Source organism: Desmodus rotundus, chromosome 3, assembly GCF_022682495.2.
Source record: "Desmodus rotundus isolate HL8 chromosome 3, HLdesRot8A.1, whole genome shotgun sequence".
NCBI lineage: Eukaryota > Metazoa > Chordata > Mammalia > Chiroptera > Phyllostomidae > Desmodus > Desmodus rotundus.
This window is the reverse complement of record NC_071389.1, coordinates 120,914,989-120,935,021: the sequence shown is the minus strand read 5'-3', so window position 1 is coordinate 120,935,021 and position 20,033 is coordinate 120,914,989. Positions and strand designations below refer to the sequence as shown.

General features: G+C 37.1%; 1 non-coding gene across 1 annotated transcript; it reads right to left on the bottom strand.

The window, feature by feature from the left end:
* Nucleotides 1–1,882: 1,882 nt before the first annotated feature.
* On the bottom strand, nucleotides 1,883–1,986 carry LOC112316742 (U6 spliceosomal RNA). The gene has a single exon (XR_002976040.2). It is a non-coding gene; the product is annotated as a U6 spliceosomal RNA (small nuclear RNA).
* Between the last annotated feature and the right edge of the window lie 18,047 nt (nucleotides 1,987–20,033).

The following is a 20,033-nucleotide window of genomic DNA, read 5'->3' as shown; positions in this document are numbered from 1 at the left end:
GAAAGCAAGAAGACAGAGACGTTAGTCCTAGCGTCACAAAATGAAGGAATCCCTATGAGCAAGAAACGGATTCCCCCTTAAAATCTCCAGAAAGAAATGCAGCCAGCAGACACCTTAAGTTAGTCATGCTTCACTGTTGACCTACTAAACCATAAAATACTTAGTTTGTGTTGTTTTATGCTACAATATTTGTGGTAGTTTGTTATAGCAGTAATAGAAAAGGAATATGTAAAATTTTCACGGGCAGAACATTGAACTTATGGGTTATAGCAGTTGTTTTGATGACCTATTTCCCAGTCACAAGTCACAAAACCAGATATTTTGCACCCCTTTGCTCCCTGCTTCCATTTTAGTGACTTGCTCAACTTTTAAAAGGCTGCTGTCACCACTCAGGTATGCTTCCATGGACTGGTTGTGGGAGCTCAGTTCTTCGAACTTCTTAGTCTGAACCATATACAGGTGAAATTTTCCACCAACTATAGAAATATTCTCTCATTAAACATTGGTCACATCAAGCATCACTATTGTAAACAATTTATGTTTTATCTTATTTTTTGTCTCTGTGTGTGTATATATGTCTAGACTTTGAAAGCCAACAGACTCTAAGGGAAGGTACTGCAACTTTGCCAGACACCCATTATCTCTTCAGTTTTTGAAGACTGGAAAACAGACTGCCTGGTTTAAATACTGGCTCTACTCTCTTATGAGTTACTTAGACATCTGCGCTTTAGTCTTCTCATCTGTAAATGGGGACAATAGTGGTATACTGCAAGTAAGGATTTAATTAGTCTACCTGTATAAAACACTTTTAACAATGCCTGGCACATGTAAGCACTCAGTGAGTGTTGGGTTGTTAATTATGATGATGATGATGATGATGTCGTCTTTGCTATCAGGGAAGTTTTTATCACGATAATGAATTCATATGTCCTAACTTCATATGTCCTAGCAAAAAAGGCCTCAGTTTGCCTTTCTTGTGTGCCTGTACTGCTAAAAAGATACAGATCACTTCCTGTGGCTTTCTTGCCCTAAAAGTTCCTGTTTCTTCTGAGGCAGAAGCAGGAAGAAAAAGATCACATAGGGGTGCTTGCTGAACACAGCAGAATGCTGTCTAATGACTTCTTTCCCCCCAATGAGAGGGGTGAGTTGCTAGAGCAGGACTTATTCTTTTAACTTTTCCCATCTTTCCAAGCTTTCTCCAGTTGGCCTGGATCTCCACACTGAGCCTTTCCTCATCAGTGCACGATGAGAGTCAAAAGATTCCTGAAGTTCTGTTGTCTCTGAAAACAAAACAGAACATTCCAACCAAACCATTTACAATTTTATTACATATCAGCTTTCTTGTGTGGCATTTGTTTGAGGAAAGGCCCTCTTGCATATGACAGACTTGGTTTTAGAAAATGAAATCAGACAGATTAATATGATCTGTTTTAAGAGAAAGAAAAGATACACTATGTGATAGAAGAGTTATGTTTAATGAACTCATTTTCATGGCTCTGAGTGCCCAGAGAAAGAAAACATATGGATGGTATTGCTAATTTAGTAACATGTTTGCTTCAGGCTTTACATGCAGTTTACTAGACGGGGCAGCCAACTCCTCAGTCTTCACTTTTTTTTAATTTAATAATTTTTGATTGTATTTTTTATTACCATTTAGTCCCCTATACCACTCCCCCCTCGCAATCACCACCTCCCGTTGTCCATGTCAGTGAGTCCTTTTTCCTTTTTGCTCCATCCCTCCACCCCCTAACCTCCCCCATAGCTGTCATCCTGTTTTCTATCTATGAGTCTGTCTCTGTTTTGCTTGTTAGTTCAGTTTGTTCATCAGATTCCACATATGAGTGAGATCATATGGTGCTTGTCTTTCTGTGACTGGCTTATTAAAAATACGGAACACTTCACGGATTTGTGTGTCATCCTTGCGCAGGGGCCATGCTAATCTCTGTGTCATTCCAATTTTAGTTCATGTGCTGCCGCAGCAAGCACTGGTCTTCACTTTTGAATGGAGGGCTGCAGGAGAAGCTGTCTGACATATGGAACAGTCAACTGAAAATAAAGTAGCATGATTAATGCAGGCAATTTTCCTCACTGTGGTTACAAGATGGCTGGGGCTTCTAAATTTACACGCTGTACATTGAAGTGGAAGTGGGTGCCAGATCTAAGAGCTCTGTGTGGGCAGCCTCGACAGTGGGTATTTCAATTTGACAATTTTGTTAGTTGCCATAGTAATTGTTACAATCATGTGGTTTGTGTGGTTTTTGTTATGCTGAACACCTATTAGAAGCACCCAGCAAGCCATAGTGTTTTACTTCATTGTTTTCTTCTGCATTCTCTTAGAGAAAAACAAGAATGTGTGGCCAGATTTGAAGGTGAAGTAAAAACAAAACAAAACAAAGAGATCACTTGCACATCTTCATGTAAAGCATGTCCATTTCCTTGTTATTTGTAATCAATTTTATTTAGTACAGAAATCATCAGGATGTGATTTTATTTTCCAAAACAAGGAGTCCTAGAAACCACGGTTACAAAGCTTCATAAAAAGAACAGGAAACTCCCTTCTTGTTATGAATGTGTTGTGTCAGCACGATGCTGCTCAAGTTCAGACTGAAATTTAAGCTGATACGAAAATGACTGTGAATGTTACTACTCCATTTACAAATGGTGCTCTCGATGGCCCTGCATTACTTAGTCCCTGAATGCTACTCCTAAGGCTAGATTTTGAAGGTGGTTTCAGAACACTGGGAGGTATTGTTTTGCTAAACAAAATATTTATATTGCAATTGTTATAAAAACTTGAAGGCTTGTGGCTAAATGTTCATAGCTCTCTTCATCTTTGCCATAGGATTATTATTTTTTTACCTATTGGAATATTAATTCTGAAGTTAAAATACAGGTATAATAATGATGAAAATATGCAAGTCTTCTTTAGATGATTTTCTTATTTTTATCAAAAGGAGACAAAGCTGGCTCCTCCAATCATTGTAGAACCAACCATATGTTGTGAGAATTCAGGTGCCTCCAATTGGCTTGTAGACTTCGTGAGAGGAGAAGGCGGAAGCAGTAGCTTGTCTGGAGTTTGGATGTGTGCTCAGAAGGGGCAGTAGAAATTGACCACTTCTTACTATTTTCAGTGAAATTCCCTGAAAGAATTTGGGGAGAATGACTTATATATTATTTCTTAAATCTCATACACTGCATATACACTGATCAATTAAAAATTAGGTAGCATTTCCTAACCTGGGGCTCTCTGCACAACTATAAATTTCACTGCCTTTAAAGATTAGTGCAAGTAATGTGTTCTATGAGCATTTTTACTTATCATTAAAAATACTTCGATGATAAGAATTCTGCCAATCATAAAGAGTGACCAGGAAATTATACACCCTTGGCAAACTATTCAGAGTGAAACCATTTGCAGTTGAAAAGTGATAAGCTTTATAGTCTGGTTCTTCTATGTACTCTCCTGCTGGAAATATGAAGACTGTGAAAATGCTAATATTTATTAAAAAGGAAATAGTACATAGTGAGATGAAGACTCAACTAATGTGTTCAAAGTTTTATTATATACATTAAATAATGTATAAAATTGAGAAAATGAAAAAAATACAAATCAGTATTAACTTCATAACAAATTGCTATTTCTTTTTTACTAAATATTTAAAATTTATTTTGAATAGATAAATCATTCTTGTGGTTCAAAAAACCCCCCCCCATAAAAAGTATCATAAGTCCATGTGTTTCTTTTTTAAATTTTTTATTATATTTTTTCCAACACCATTTACCCCCTTATACTCCCTCCCCTCTCTCAATCATCACGCTGTTGTCCACCTCCATGAGCCCCTTTTCCTTTTGCTCAATCCCTCCACCCCCTAGGCCCCGCCTCCATAGCTGTCAGCCTGCTCTCTCTCTATGACTCTGTTTCTGTTTTGCTTGTTAGTTCAGTTTGTTCATTAGATTCCACATGTGAGTGAAATCATATGGTATTTGTCTTTCTGTGACTGGCTTATTTCAGTTACCATAATATTCTCCAGGTCCATCAATGCTGTCACAAAGAGTAAAATTTTCTTTTCTACAGCCAAGTAGTATTTCATTGTGTAAATGTCCCATAGTTGTTTTATCCACTCATCTACTGATGGACACTTGGGCTGTTTCCTTATCGTGGTGATTTGAAATAATGCTGCAATGAACAGAGGGTTGCTTATGCTCTTTTGAATTAGTGTTTTGGGTTTCTTCAGATGTATTCCCAGAAGCGAGCTTACTGAGTCAAAAGGCAAGCCCAGTTTTAATTTTTGGAGGTATCTCCATACTGCTTCCTACAGTGGCTGCACCAGTCTGCATTCCCACCAACAGTGCAAAAGGGTTCTCCTTTCTTCACATCCCTGTCAGCACTTGTTTGTTGATTTATTGATGATGGCCATTCTGACAGTTGTGAGATGGTAACTCACTGTGGTTTTAATTTGCATTTCTCTGATGATCAGTGATGTTGGGCATCTTTTCATGTGTCTATTGGCCATCTGTATGTCCTCTTTGGAGAAGTGTCTATTCAGGTCCTGGCCCATTTTTAAAATCAGATTTTTATTTTTTGGTTTGGAGTTTTCTAAGTTCTTTATAAATTTTGGATATTAACCCCTTACCGGATATATCAGTGGATATATTCTGTGGGGTATCTTTTTATTTGGTTGATGGTTTCCTTTGCTGTGCAAACCCTTTTTAGTTTGTTATAGTCCCTTTTGCTTATTTCTTCTTTTGTTACTCTTGCCTGAGGAGATACATTTGATACAATATTGTTTTGAGCAATGTCCAAGGTTACATTGCCTATGTTTTCTTCTAGGATTTTAATGGTTTGGGGGTAACATTTATGCCTTTAATCCATTTTGAATTTACTCTTGTGCGTGGTGTAAAAAGGTGGTCTAGTTTCATTGTTCTGCACGTATCTGTCCAATTTTCCCAACACCATTTACTGAATAAGCTATCTTTAGCCCATTGTATGTGCTTGTTTCCTCTTGTGAATATTAATTGACTATGAAAGTGTGGGTTTATTTCTAGGCTCTCTATTCTGTTCCTTTGATCTATATGTCATTTTTAATGCCAGTTCTATGCTGTTTTGATTACTATGGCCTTATATTGTAGTTTTGTTATTAGGTAGCATGATTCCTTCAACTTTGTTCTTTCTCAGGATCACTGTTGCTATGTGAGGCCTTTTGTGGTTCCATATACATTTTTGAAATATTTGTTCTAGTTCTATGAAATATTTCATTAGAATCCAGATAGGAATTGTGTTGAATCTATAGATATTTTGGGTAGCATGGACATTTTAATTATGTTAATTCTTCCTATCCACGAACACAGTATGTAGTTCTAGTTATTTGTATCTTCCATTTCTTTCTTCAGTGTCTTATAATTTTCTGAGTATATGTCTTTTACCTCTTTATAGATGTATTCCTAGGTATTTTATTCTTTATGAAGTAATTGTGAATGGGATTGCTTTCTTAATTCCTCCTTCTGATCATTCATTATTGGCATATAAAAAAGTACAACTGATTTCTGGACATTAATTTTGTATCCTGCTACTTTGCTGAATTCATTTATCAGTTCTAGTAGTTTCTTGGTGGGATCTTTAGGATTCTTTATGTACAGTATCATGTCATCTACAAATAAAGACAGTTTTACTTCTTCCTTTCCAGTTTGGATGCCTTTTATTTCTTCTTCTTGTCCGATTGCTGTGGCTAGGACTTCCAATAGTATGTTGAATAAGAGAGGTGAAAGTGGACATCCCTGTCTTGTTCTTGTTCGTGATATTAAGGGGAAAGCTGGTAGTTTTTGCCCATTAAGTATGATGTTGCAGTGGGTTTGTCATGTATAGACTTTATTATGTTTACATATGTTTCCTCTATTCCCACTGTGCTTAGAGTTTTTATCATAAATGGGTGCTGAATTTATCAAATGCTTTTTCTGCATGTGATCATGTAGTTTCTATCCTTTATTTTGTTTTTGTGATGTATCATATTGATTGATTGAGAATGTTGTACCAACCTCTCATTCCCAGAAAAAATCCCACTTGATTGTGGTGTATGATCTTTTTGATGTATTGCTGTATTTGTGTACTAATATTTTGTTGAGGGTTTTATCATCTATGTTCATCAGTGATATTGGCTTACACTTTTCTTTTTTGTAGAGTCTTTATCTGGTTTTGGCATTAGGATAATGCTGGCCTCATAAAATGAGCTTGGGAGTCTTCCTTCCTGTTGAATTTTTTGAAATAGTTTGAGAAGAAGAGATGTTAATTGTTCTCGGAGTGTTTGGTAAAATTGACCTGTGAAGCCATCCAGTCCAGGGCTTTTGTTTGTTGGGAGTTTTTTTGATTGCTGCTTCAATTTCACTAGGTATAATCTGTGTATTCAGATTCTCTGATTTTTCCTGATTTAGTTTTAGAAGGTTGTATGTTTCTAGTAATTTAGCCATTTCATCCAGGATGTCAAATTTGTGGGCATATAATTGTTCATAATATTTTCTTACAATCCTTTGTAATTTTTTTTGGTGTCAATTTTTATTTCTCCTCTTTCATTTCTTGTTTTATTTATTTAGATCTTTCCTATGTCTCCCTCCCACCCCCTTTTTTATGAGCCTAGTTAAAGGTTTGTCAATCTTATTTATCTTTTCAAAGAACCAGCTCTTGGATTCATTAATTTTTTGTATCTTTTTTAAGACTATTTTGTTTATTTCTCCTCTGATCTTTATTATTTCCTTCCTTCTACTCACTTTGAGTTTTATTTGTTGTTCTTTTTTTGAGTTTCTTTAAGTGTGAAGTTAGATTGTGTATTTGAGCTTTTTCTTGTTTCTTCAGATAGGCCTGTAATGCTATGAATTTCCCTCTTAGGACTGCCTTCTCAGTGTCCCACAGATTTTGGGTTGTTGTGTCCTCATTTTCATTTGTTTCAAGGTATCTTTTGATTTCTTCCTTGATCTCGTTGTGGACCCATTCATTGTTTCAAAACGTGTTATTTAGCTTTCATGTCTTTGTGTGTTTTTCAGTGTTCTTCTTGTGGTTGATTTCTAGTTGCATAGATTGTGGTCAGAGATGATGCTTGATATGATTTCAATCTTCTTACATTTACTGAGACTTTTTCTGTGTCCTAACATGTGGTTTATCCTAGAAAATGTTCCCTGTGCACTTGAAAAGTATGTATATTCAGTGCTTTGGGGTGAAGTGCTCTGAAGATATCAATTAAATCTGTTCGATCTAGTGTGTTGTTTAAGGTGTCTGTCTCCTTGTTGATTTTCTGCCTGGAAGATCTGTCCATTCAAGTCAATGGGTTGTTAAAATCCCAAACTATGATTGTATTTCTGCTGATCTCTCCCTCTATGTCCATCAAGTTTTGCTTCACGTATCTAGGTGCTGCTATGTTGGTGCATGAACGTTTACTATGGTTATATCCTCTTGTTGGATTGTTCCCTGTATCATTATGTAGTGTCCTTTGTTTCTTACTATAGCCTTGGTTTTGAAGTCTATTTTGTTGGATATTAGTATTGCTACCCTAGTTTTTTCCCTTTCCATTTGCATGAAATATTTTTTTCATCCCTTTACTGTTAGTCTGTGTGTATCTTTATGTCTGATGTGGGTCTCTTGGAGACATCATATATATGGGTCCTGTCTTTCATTTTCTCAATGTCCCTAGGTCCAATCCTCTGGCTAACAGCTATTATTCATCCTAGAGTATTCATCTAGAAGTATTTTATGAATTACAGGGCAACATATATATGCTATTTTCCTCTTTTCTACTCAAAAGATGACATACTATACACATTGTTGTCTTGTCACTTAGTAAACACTATTGTTCTATCACTTAATTATACATTTTCAATTAATATACCTTGGATACCACATGATATTACTATAAGAAGAATTTCTGTCAGGTTTTAAAACTTCCTATAATTCCATTATATGGATATACTCTGACATATTTATTTACATATAAATATGTATATGTTTACAAGTTGATGAACATTAGTATATTTCCAAAATTTTTGTTGCAGAGTGAGTAACTTTCACATGCAGCATTCCACACATCACGGGTGGATGTCTGGGATTCCCTAGCAGTGGAATTGCCAGGCTGAAAGGCACATACATTTGTAATTTGTGTAGATATTAGCACATTGCCCAGTTTATACTCCCATCAGCAATGCATGAGAAAATACTATCATTCCTCAGAATCCTATCAATAGAATGTAGGTTAACTTTGGATTTTTCCCAACAGAATGTAGAAAATGTATTCTGTGTGGTTTTAATTTACATTTCTCTTTTTTATTGATGAGGTTGATTATCTTGTCACTTGTTTAAGAGCAAATTTTATTTGTTTTCTATATTTTGAATAGGTAAATCTATTATCAATTTATATATTAGGTTATCTAGCTCTTTGTCTGTGATATGGTTTTAAATATTTCCCACCATTTGTTTCCTTTAAACTTGTTTATGATGTTTCTTCCTGTGAATTAAAAGATTATGTGACCAAATTGATGAATAAAATAATTTATGACTTGGTGATTTTGAATCATAAATGGTTAGACCTTCTTAAGTACAAATTTATTAAAAAATTGTTTCAAGTTTCCTTTTTATTGTCTTATGGTTGCATTTTAAAAACTAAACAATTTTGATACATTTGGAATTTATCCTGGCATATGAAGTAAGATATAGGTATTTCTTTTATCCCTGAACCATTTATTGACCAGTCTCTTTTCCCCCAATGATCTGAGATGGCATATTTTTTATACGCCTTACTCCTATATGTATCTGATAAACTTACTTCTGGGATTTCTATTTTGCTAATGAACCAGTATGATGCTCTTAATTATTTAGGCTTTTTAAATGTTTTAATGCCTTTTAGGGCTAGTCCTCTTTATGCTTATTTAATTTTTTAAACTAAATTTAACATCAGGTGATGTCGCTTAAAACTGTAGGGCTTTCATTGAAAGCATGTTGAATTTACAAATTATTTTAGGGAAAATTGACACAGCCATGATACTGAATCCTCCTACCCAATAACATGGTCTTCTATTGGTAGGAAGGCTATTTTATGGTCTTCAATCTTTTTTGTTTTATTTCTAACCGATATCATGCTTTTCTTAACATTGTGTTTATGTAGTTTATCTTTTCTGTTGCTGTCATATAGGACCCTTCAATTAAATCTTCTAACTGGTTGCTTAAATATATAAAAACTACTCATTTTGGCCCTGACCGGTATAGCTTAGTTAGTTGGGCATCATTCTGCAGAGCGAAAGTTCCCCAGTTCAATTCCTGGTCAGTCAGGGCATATGCCTAGTTTGCGGGTTTGGTCATTGGGGTGCGTGCGTTGGGGCACATGCAAGAGGCAGCCAACGATGTTTCTCTCTCACATTGATGTTTCTCTCCCTTTCTTTCTCCCTCCCCCCTCTCTAGAAAATAAAATCTTTTTGAAAAGACTACTGATTTTGTACTTGATTATTACTGAATTCTCTTATTGTTTATAATATTTAGTAAAATCTTTTGAGTCTTTCCATTATATTACTATGTCATCTATAATTAGTGTTAATTTTATATGTCATCCAATTTTTATAGCTATAATTTTTTTCTCTTGGATAAGCGTGTTGACTAATAACAATAGCACAATGTTAAACAGTAGTGGCATTAGTGGCTATTAGCCGACACAATGAAGACATTTCCGTAAAAGTCAGGAACATTCTGATGGCTTTGGATTGAAATAGACACATTTCATTATGATAAGACAGAGTTCCTCTATTTCTATTTAATTCAGTGTTTCCTTGATTATCTTGTTTCTTTGTTGTATCAGGAAAAGCTGATCAATTTTGTCCAATGCTCTTGCAGCATCAGTGGAGAGATCCTATGGTTTTTGTCTTTAGATTTGTCAATATGATGAAGTGCGGTAATAGAGTTTCTAGTACTGAACCTTTACGATCTCAGTTGTTAATGATGTTTTATTTCTTTAAATGAGCTCTTGAATTCTTTTTGCTAATACATTATTTAGAATATATGCATCATTATTAATAAATAGTGTGGTTAATCTCTAGTTAGTGTGATCAAAAACTGTCAGCTTTATGATTCCATTGTTTAGTTTCATTTATTTCATTTGCTTTCTTACCTCTATTTCCTTTACTATGTTTCTGCTAAGTGGATTCCACCTTTTTCCTGCCTACAGAACCATGCATGAGTAAGGCTGGTGAAGAAGGGGTCAGGCATACAGGTAGTCGCCCCAGGGAACAGAGCACAGAAGATGAATTTGAAGAATAAGGCAGCAGCTAGATTATGTAAGCCTTAGGCTATAGCAAGGGGGATGGACTATATTCCAAGTACGACGGGAAACTATTGGAGGGTTTAAGTATAAGAGTGACATGATCTGATGTGTGTGTTACTAGAATTACTCTGACTTTTGTAGATTATAGGGAGGGCAAAGTAGAAGAAAAGAGAGCAATTAGGAGGTTTCTATAGTAATCCCAGGGACTTGCCCAACATAGTGGCTGGTGATAGAGGTGGTAAGAGGTGGTCAGATAGCAACTTCCCTTTTCTCCCTTACCTCTTGTAGTGTTACGGCAAGTTAACCTGTGTATAAACATGCAAGTGCATGTACAAGTACCTCTTTAGCTTAAATGTGTATGGCCTGTTTAGCATTCATTCCTTCAGCGAACATTTATGGAAGACTTACTGAGTGCCAGCGTAGTTCTAGGAACTGGCAATGCAGTGATGACAAAACAGATGCACTCAGGGAACCTGAAGTTTTACAAGTGAATACAATAATAAAAATAAGAAAAGTAGCTAATAATAAGTGAGCAAGTACTTGTTCAAGGTTATGTTCAGAGCCTTTTTCACATAATATCTCACTTATGTTTACTACTGTGTGAAGGTGGTTTTATTATTAGCCTTACCTTACAGGTGAAGATACTAGGGGTAGGAGTGGGTAAGAATATTGCCTAAGTTTTCACAGCCAGTAAATGGGTTAAATAAGGAGTTTCAGCCTAGGTTAAATAAGTGAGCAAACAGAGAAGACATATTAAGAAACACAGCAGAGAAAATTTGGTAAACAAGGAAAGCCCCTCAGAAGACGTGTGTTTGAGTAGAGCCCCGGTACATGCGCAGGAACCATCCACACAAGAGCCAGGGTAAAAGCAATTGCAGGCAGAGTGAGTCACAAGTATGAAGGTTTGAGAACAGAAAGGGCTCCATATACGAGGAACAGAAAGGAAGTCTGGATGGACGTGAGATAAGAAAATCATGTGAGATGAGACTGGAAATCCAGCTATGGGTTGTTAGAGCAGAGGGGAATGGGAGAGACCCAGTGAGGAGGTTATTGCAAGAGTCCGCAGGGGATCATGGCTTAGGCTAGATAATGACTGTGGAGGTACGCGGAAGTGAATGACTGGGGCATATTCTGGAGATTGAAGTGACAATACTTGCTAATGAATTTGATAAGGGCAATATGAGAAAGGAAGGGCTCACAGATAATTCTTAGTATAAAAGTATTGAAATTTCTGACAACAAGCCTATTGCATAAATTGAATCAAAGTAATTCAGCCTTAAACATTTAAATTAATATGGTGGAAATGAAGATTGTGTCAGGTAAAGGTTAATGAAGGAGCAAACACATTAATTACCTAGGAGCAGACATTTCACTTATGGCATCTCTTTTAGTGTGTGCAATATTCATTTGTTCATTCACTCATTCATTCAATAAATACTTGAGAGCCACGTGATGTCTTAGGTACTAAAGCTAATAGCTATAGGCGAGACAAACACAAAAACCTCAGGTTCTCTGTTCTCACGAAGTTTACAAACTCTCTTACCTTGGCATTACTTTTCCTCATTTTGCAGATGAGGACCCCCAAGACTTAGCGTGTGTATGTGATGGGTCCAAAGTCATATGTAGGGATAGTTGAGATCTGTCTGTGAGCTTTCTGATTCCAACTTATGTTTATTCCATTAATTCATGTTGAAAATGCAATATCCAGATATGGACCCAGATAGCTACTCATATAAAATGTTGATAGTCTAGGAAATAAAGGAGGTTTTTTTTTTCTATAGGAAATAAAAACTTTATTTCTATTGGAGTATTTTTTGAGTTTTCTGTTTTGTTTATTCCTATTTAATTTAAATTGATATTTAAATGTGGCATTTGAATTACAGGTTGCTGATAAGAGTGTTCTCAATTAGAACTAAAGAAGTATGTCTAACACTCTGGGAAACACAATTCCCAGCCCCCAAAGTCCCTAAGAGAGCTTTCCTTCCCTGTCAGGTTTCCTGCCTCTCACTTTCTCTCCCAGCTGTGGGTTGAATTTTCAGAAGCAGGGGGGAGGTAGGAGTCAATGATTTGGGGCGGATCACTGTATCAGAACTGTTCACCTGGTGGTGGAGGCAAACACCGTGTAAGTACAAACAGAAATTCCTGAAATATTTGAGTGACTATTCTGAAACTTCCAATAAAAAATAAATTTATAATGAATTATCTTAAGTTAAATCTTAATGGCCCATAAACTGTATATAAAGTACTACCATGGAAGCAGTCTCTGTGCAGATAAACCTCATTAGTGAATAAGTAGGAGCATTTCTTTAGCTTCTTTTCCCTCCAGGTTTTTGAACAGTTTCGTGGGACCTTTTCTGCCTAATGTGAATATCAGTGTGCTTTTATCTTTGGCCTCCCAGTGAGCCTCCTGAATTAATAGCTGGATTTTGACTTGCTGCTCCAGAAGGAAAAAAACAACAAAAAGCATAAGTGCTTGCTCTTCACAGATGCACAACCTTACCTGCCATCTGCACATGCTCATTCTGGCAGGGCCTCGTGATCCTTCAACTTTCAGGAAATCCTTGGAGGAATGAAAAGGACAGGCTCACCCCCACAGCAGAATGAGCTCCCAGCTTAGTCACATCAGTGGGATGAACACTGACACATATTTGACAGGCTTGTTGCATACCCAAGTGCTCTGAGAATTGGCACATGGTGCTTGGAAGCCTGGCACTCCCCCACATTGGGGTGGAATTTTACCTCCTCAACTTGTTCTTCTAGTTGGTGCAGAAGCCTCCCTCTGTCTAACCAGCGATCTGGGTGAAGTAGGGCATGTGAGAGGGGCAGGAGAGAATGGGAGACCTCCTTCGATTACCTGGATTCTGAGAGGACTGCCGTGGGAACCTGGCCCACTGCTCACTGCTATCACCCACACCAGTCTAAATGGCCACACCCTGTGTGGCCTGGTCGCAGAGCAGCTGTTTGGATTGCTTGTGTGGTCATCTCAACCCTCAGTTGAAGATGGCCTGCCAAACCCCAGGAAACTTAGAGTTCAGGTCAGCTTAATGTTTTCCCATTAGGGCCTGGGAAGAAAGAAGGTGCAAAGTGACAAGTGCTCACGGCAGCTAGTGTAACTCTGCTTCAAACATTTTCTGTTTTTGCTAGATTGGTTCTCTGACCAACTGCTTTTTATGAAGATTTTTTTTGTATTAAATCTCAGTTTTATCTCTAAGACAAAATAAGGTATAAATAATAAGTACACAAAAGCTCTCAATTCAAGAAAGTCTATAAATCATATTGTTTATTTAACCCAAAACAGTAATATCACTTGACTTTCACATGTTTTATGTAGGATGTTTGAAATAGCCGAGCATATTGGGGTGCATAGGTTGTTTTGGATTGGTGTTTCAGCCCAATGTTCATAGCAGCACAATTTAAAATAGCCAAGTACTGGAAGCAACCTAAGTGCCCATCAGCAAATGAGTGGATCAAAAAATTATGGTATATTTACACAATGGAATTCTACTCAGCAGAGAGAAAGAAGGAGCTTATTCCCTTTGCAATGGCATGGATGGAACTGGAGAGCATTATGTTAAGTGAAATAAGCCAGGTGGTGAGGGACATATAACATATGATCTCACCTTTAACTGGAACATAATCAACAAAAGAAAAAAGCAAACAAAATATATAACCAGAGACATTGAAATTAAGAACAGTGTAACAATAGCCAGAGGGGAGTGGGGAGGGGATAGTGGGGAGAGGGGTCTATAGGAGCTACTATAAAGGACACAAGGACAAAATCAAGGGGGATGGTAGAGGTGGGGGAGGGAGGTGGGACTAGCTGGGATGGGGTGGAGGGATGGGGAGAAAATTCAGACAATTGTAACTGAATGAAAATACATGAATAAACTAAAAGAAAGAAAGAAAGAAAGAAATATGAAATAGCCGAGCACTTGATTTGAAGTTGGAAAAGGGCCATTAGAGGGTTAAAGTTTTGGGTGCTGACTTTTGGTGTCAGACCTGCGTGTTTAATGCCTGCACTGCCTCTTACCCTGCAATCTTGGGCAAGTTACTGGATTTCTCTAAGCCTCAATTTCCTTTTCTGGAGAATGAAGGTAAGTATTATATAATACTTGCCACACTGGTTTGTTAAGAGGAGTAACTGAGATCGTGCAAATAAAATAGTTAGCATAGTGCCAAGCCCATAAAAATAAGTGAGTATCAGAAGTCACATTGTTAATGAAGCTGATAATACCACCTGTGATGGGTAATTTTATGTGTCCACTTGACTGGGCTAAGGGATGTCCACATAGCTGGTAAAACATTGTTACTGAATGTATCTTTAAGGGTGTTTCCAGAAAAGACTAGCATTTGAACCAGAAGACTGAGTAAAGAAGATCACCCTCACCATGGGGCAGGCATTGTCCAATCTGTTGTGGGTTTGAGTAAATTAAAAAGGTGGGAGGAAGGGAGAATGTGCTCTCTGCCTGAGCTGGGACATCCACCTTCTTCTGCCCTCAGACATGTGCCTTCCTGGTTCTTGGGCCTTTGGATTTAAACTAAATTATACCACAGGTGCTCCTGTTTCTCCAGCTTGCTGGTGACCGATCATGGGACTTCTCAGTCTCCATAACTGCATGAGCCAGTTCATATGTATGTGTCTCTCCTATTGGTTTTGTTTCTGTGTAGAACCCTAATACACCCCCACGATGCTGAGCTTTGCCCCATTTGCATAGATTGATAACCACTGAGACAGCATGGATTATTCAATAATTGGGTATGTGAAATTTTAGTCATTAGACCAATTTAAAAAACCCAGTTAGATCAATGAATATATAAAGTCCTGCATAGATGCATTTATAATGCAGCAGTGAATTTTAGCAAGGGTTTGCTTAGTGTTCAAGATATTGGTGAAATACTCAAAAGTATGAAAACCACTTCTTTTTTTAGGATCAACTCAAGCTCAACAAATCAAATGTGTGTGTGTGTTTTGCTTTACACATATTGTGAATTTTTTTTAGGTGATTTGGATATGCTGCATGTAAATCTGTATTTCTCAGCCATGGGTAGAACTGGATAAAAATATTACATGATTGCAGTTTTGAGGATGATTTTAATGTTAATAACAGTTGCCTTCTCACTATTGCCATAATGATCACTGTTGGAATTCAAGAGGATCTTATACAATAATAATTAATTTCTATATTAAGTAGAGGAAAATCTACTTAGTGCTGAAACTCTTAAGGCCATGGTAATTTATTACACATTGTCAAATTGACCACTTATTAAACTATTTACTGGGAAGAAATTCTCCTAGTCGTTTTGATCCTTCTGTAGATAATTTACATTTTTTAATCCTTTGTGAATATGCAGAATTAGAAACTCAGAAAAAGAAATGAAGAAACTCAGCCAAAAGGATGGAAAACTTGCATTTTAAGGAGTAGCTTCTTTGTCAAAGGAATAAAATCAAAGTTTTCCTGCATCAACCTTGGTACCACAATTTGCACAAGCTAATAAACTTCTCTTTCCTTTGGCTGAATTCATCTCTTACTTGTTGTATAATACCAGATTGGTGTCTTCGCTCTCTAAGAAACCCTGTTTCAGTTTCCAGCACTTTATTGGTATAAATCCATTCTGACTTTAGCTTGTTGCCAACCAGTTTGACATATGCACAAGTCTGAGTGAAAATACTGCAAGAACACTGAGGGGTGTTTAAATTGCCTAACATCTAGAGGGTGTTTCAGAATGTTTCCTAGCTTGTGATTACTCAAACAATACTGACCAAGGCAGGAATTAAACATCTGCCACTTTTTGTATTATCACTTAATTGAGAATTGATGTTTTATGCTAACATATTTTTAACAAACTTTTCCAGACACTTTTCTCTCTGTTAAATAAAAAATATCTTTTCAATTAAATGACTACCTGTAGGTGGAAACTACCAACACACAGAGCCCACAGCGCTAGTACTTTATCTCTGTCGCTGTTCTTCAGAGTAAAACAAAACAGAACAGAACAAAACAAACACTTGTTAGGGTGTTTGTTGAGAAGGAGGTACTTATGACAAGAACTAGTGAGGATTTCCAGGTTTGGGAAATGGCCATCAGGCAATGGGCCAAGGTGCCCTTCAAATGAGGGGGCAGTATTGAGGGTATGAGAATGATTCATAGAAAAATGCATTAGATGACTTTCCTTTCTGCCCTCCATTGCCTGAAATTTTATACAGATGACATCAGATTAGATTAAATCTTCAAGCTGCCTAAAGTGGGGGGGTGGGTGATAAATTATATATATGAATGGATAGGATGACTCCATTCTCCATACTCTCAAAGCTTTTAAAAAACCTTTTAGTTTACTATAACTTATTTCACTTTATAATCAGTAATGTTTGCATGCCTATCTCTCCTGTTGGACAGCATTTCAAAATTCAAGAGGGTGGAACATGACCTCATTTGTTTTTACATTCCGTATGTGGTTGAGCACAGTACCTGGAGCTTCAGTGATACTCAGTAAGGGCTTGTTGATCGTGCAGGAACTGAGGGAGCAGGACCATGGCTTTGCTCTTTGCCTTGGTCATGGTGGAGGTTAGGTTTTTCTTATCAGAGTCTCTATATAAAAAGCACTACCATAGATCTAAAACCTCTCTTTTTTCTTCATCTGATGTCTCTCTCCCACTGTGCTCTCTGAAATTATTATCAAGTTGCTGTACATGTCAGGGCATTTTGAACTATCAGACCAATGTAATCACCCAAGTTTGCCATGTTTTAGTAAAGAGACTCCAAGATTCTGGACAAGGATTAAGATCTATGGCTGGTATGAGATAAAGTAATAAAGAACAATTCAGAAGTACAAGTCATGAGATAGAACAATTAGCTTTGCCAAAGATTGACTGAAGTGGTTGAGAATGGGACACTAGTTAGAGAGGCACAGAAACAATGAAATCCTGACACAGAGGTGTCAAGACAGAAATGGAGACACATTCAAATACACACACGCTAAGAATTATTGGTCCAAACAGTAACTAACATGTGTGTGTTATGTGCCATTGAATCGGCTCTGGCTCCTGACGACCCCGTGACTGAGTGATGTCCACACGTTCTGTCCTCAACAGCCCTGCTCAGCTCCTGTAGACTTGTGCTTGTGGCTTCTTTTATGGAGTTACTCCATCTCATATTTCATATTCCCCTTTTCCTGATGATTTCTATTTTTCCAAGAATTATTGTCTTTTCCAAAGAACTCCACCTTCTCGTGGTGTACCTGAAGTAGGACAACTTCAGTTTTGTCATTTCTCGCCTCCAGCAACGTTTCTGGTTTGATTTGCTCTAGGACCTACTTGTTCATCTTTGTAGCAGTCCAGGGTACTTGTAGAGCTCTCCTCCAGCACCATATTTCAAATGAATCAATTTTTCCTCCATCGGCCTGCTTCACTGTCTCTCTTTCACACTCGTACATTGTAATTGGGAATATGAGGGCAAGGATGATCTTAGTTTAGTTTAGGGTCCAAATTTCATTCTTTGTTTCTTTGTTAAGATCTTATTTATTTATTTTTGGACAGAAGGGAAGGAAGGGAGAGAGGGAGAGAAGCATCAATATATGGTTGCCTCTCGTGCTCCCCCTATTGGGGACCTGGCCTACAACCCAGGCATGTGCCTTGATTGAGAATTGAACCACTGACCCTTTGGTTCGTTAGGCCAGCGCTCAATCCACTGAGCCACACCAGCCAGGGCAGGGACCAGAATTTCTTACATTTGAAAAATACTGCATTATCTCAGACTATACTAAGTCTATTAAAGCAAGAACGGTGGTTCTTATAATTTAAAAAGACTTTACAAACAAGTGTATTTAAATAAAAAAATCCCTCAGTCAATCTTAAGTACACAAATGTACTAGGATATACCGTTTTGTAAGAACTGAGGTTTTATCTGACTTCAGAATCTTCTGATTCAGTTACAAAATAAGATACAAACAGAGGTAGCAGCAGCAGGAAGAGCTATCGCTTTTGGGGTGTTTACTCCATGCACATATACCGTGTCATTTTTATAATATGCCTGTGCATTTGGGATTATTAATCTGCTTCTACAGATAGAGTCAGAGATACGGAAAGGAGCAGGGCTGAACTTGAATTGAGTTCCATTTTACTTTAAGCCCGTGCTTTGTGGTTTCAGAACTGTGGTTCTAAAACAGCAGAGGCAGTCATGCCCTATTTACTGGAATATTTGTGTTTTAGCCAAGTTTGTTATAAAGCGCATTTTTCTGAAGGAAACTGTACTCTGCTAGTGATTTCTATTTCACAATTTGAGATTTTTGCCAGGCTATAGGTTTCATGAGGATCATTTCTTTTTTTTTTTTTAATAGCAGACACAGTACCTGGCAGATAAGAGGTATTAAATAAATATTTGTTAAATGAATTAACTATGAAAAATTCTTATAGATATAATAAAATCATAGATGATAATTCAGAAAAAAATTTCTGTGCACGTTAAGATCAAGAAAAAAATTGAAATAAAATAAATATTACTCAAAAATGATCACATATGTAAAGTATAGGTAAAATTCTTTGCTAGTAGTAAAGTATTTTTATTTTATTTATTTTATTTTTATTCAGTTACAATTGTCTGAATTTTCTCCCCATCCCTCCACCCCACCCCAGCCAAACCTCCCTCCCTCCCCCACCTCTACCCTCCCCCTTGATTTTGTCCTTGTGTCCTTTATAGTAGCTCCTATAGACCCCTCTTCCCACTATCCCCTCCCCACTCCCCTCTGGCTATTGTTACAATGTTCTTAATTTCAATGTCTCTGGTTATATTTTGTTTGCTTTTTTCTTTTGTTGATTATGTTCCAGTTAAAGGTAAGATCAGTAAAGTATTTTTAATAATCAAATATGATGTGTATCAGAGATTTGGATATCATGACTACCTGCTTTATGATTTTCTCCCATTATAAAGAGCTCATGCCTTTAAAATTGAACAATTTCAATAAATTTTCATCAGCTCCAATTTATTTGAACATTTGTAATCTCAAATTCAGAATAAATTCTTTTACTCTTTGCTACCATTGAAACTTGCTGACTTTTTTCTACTCTAGTAATAGGTTATAGCCTCCTTTAATCTCCCGAGATTGTCAGTGATTTATGCTCTGAATTCCATCTCTTTAGGTTGTGCTACCTTCATTTTTCTGTAAGTATCTTAAATTCAGGGATACTATAGTGTTCATGTTTAGGGTTTGGTATGGGATCTGGCCTATTGTAGAGAATCACGAAATTATCATGGAAAGAAAAGAAGGAGGGGAGCGAGAGGAGGATGAAGGAGGAAGGAAAAGGGGAGGGAAGGGAAGAGATGAAAAAAAGAGGGGAGGAGAAAATTAGGGAGGAAGTGGGGGGAGAGAGTGAGAAGAAAGTACAGTGTTTTGCCATGTATAATGTGAGCATTTTTGCCCAAATTTTTGAGGGAAAAATAAGAATGCACATTGTACATGGGTATGATCACATACCATGGGTGTGATAATGGGTATAATAATCCCGAGTATAATGTGCACAAAAACCGTGGGTGTGCATTATACACAGCAAAATACAGGGTGAATCAGTTCTCGGATTGTAAGAGATATTGTCAAGATCAAAAATGCTGAATCCTGGCTTAGAAATAGAGATCTACCACGACAGCAACTAAGATGTTTACGTGTTAAATAGCTGCCCAAGATTCAACAAAAGTCGTCCACCAATAATTGCCACTTTTGACTAAGACTTGTGTTCTTACTGACACTCCATAAAGG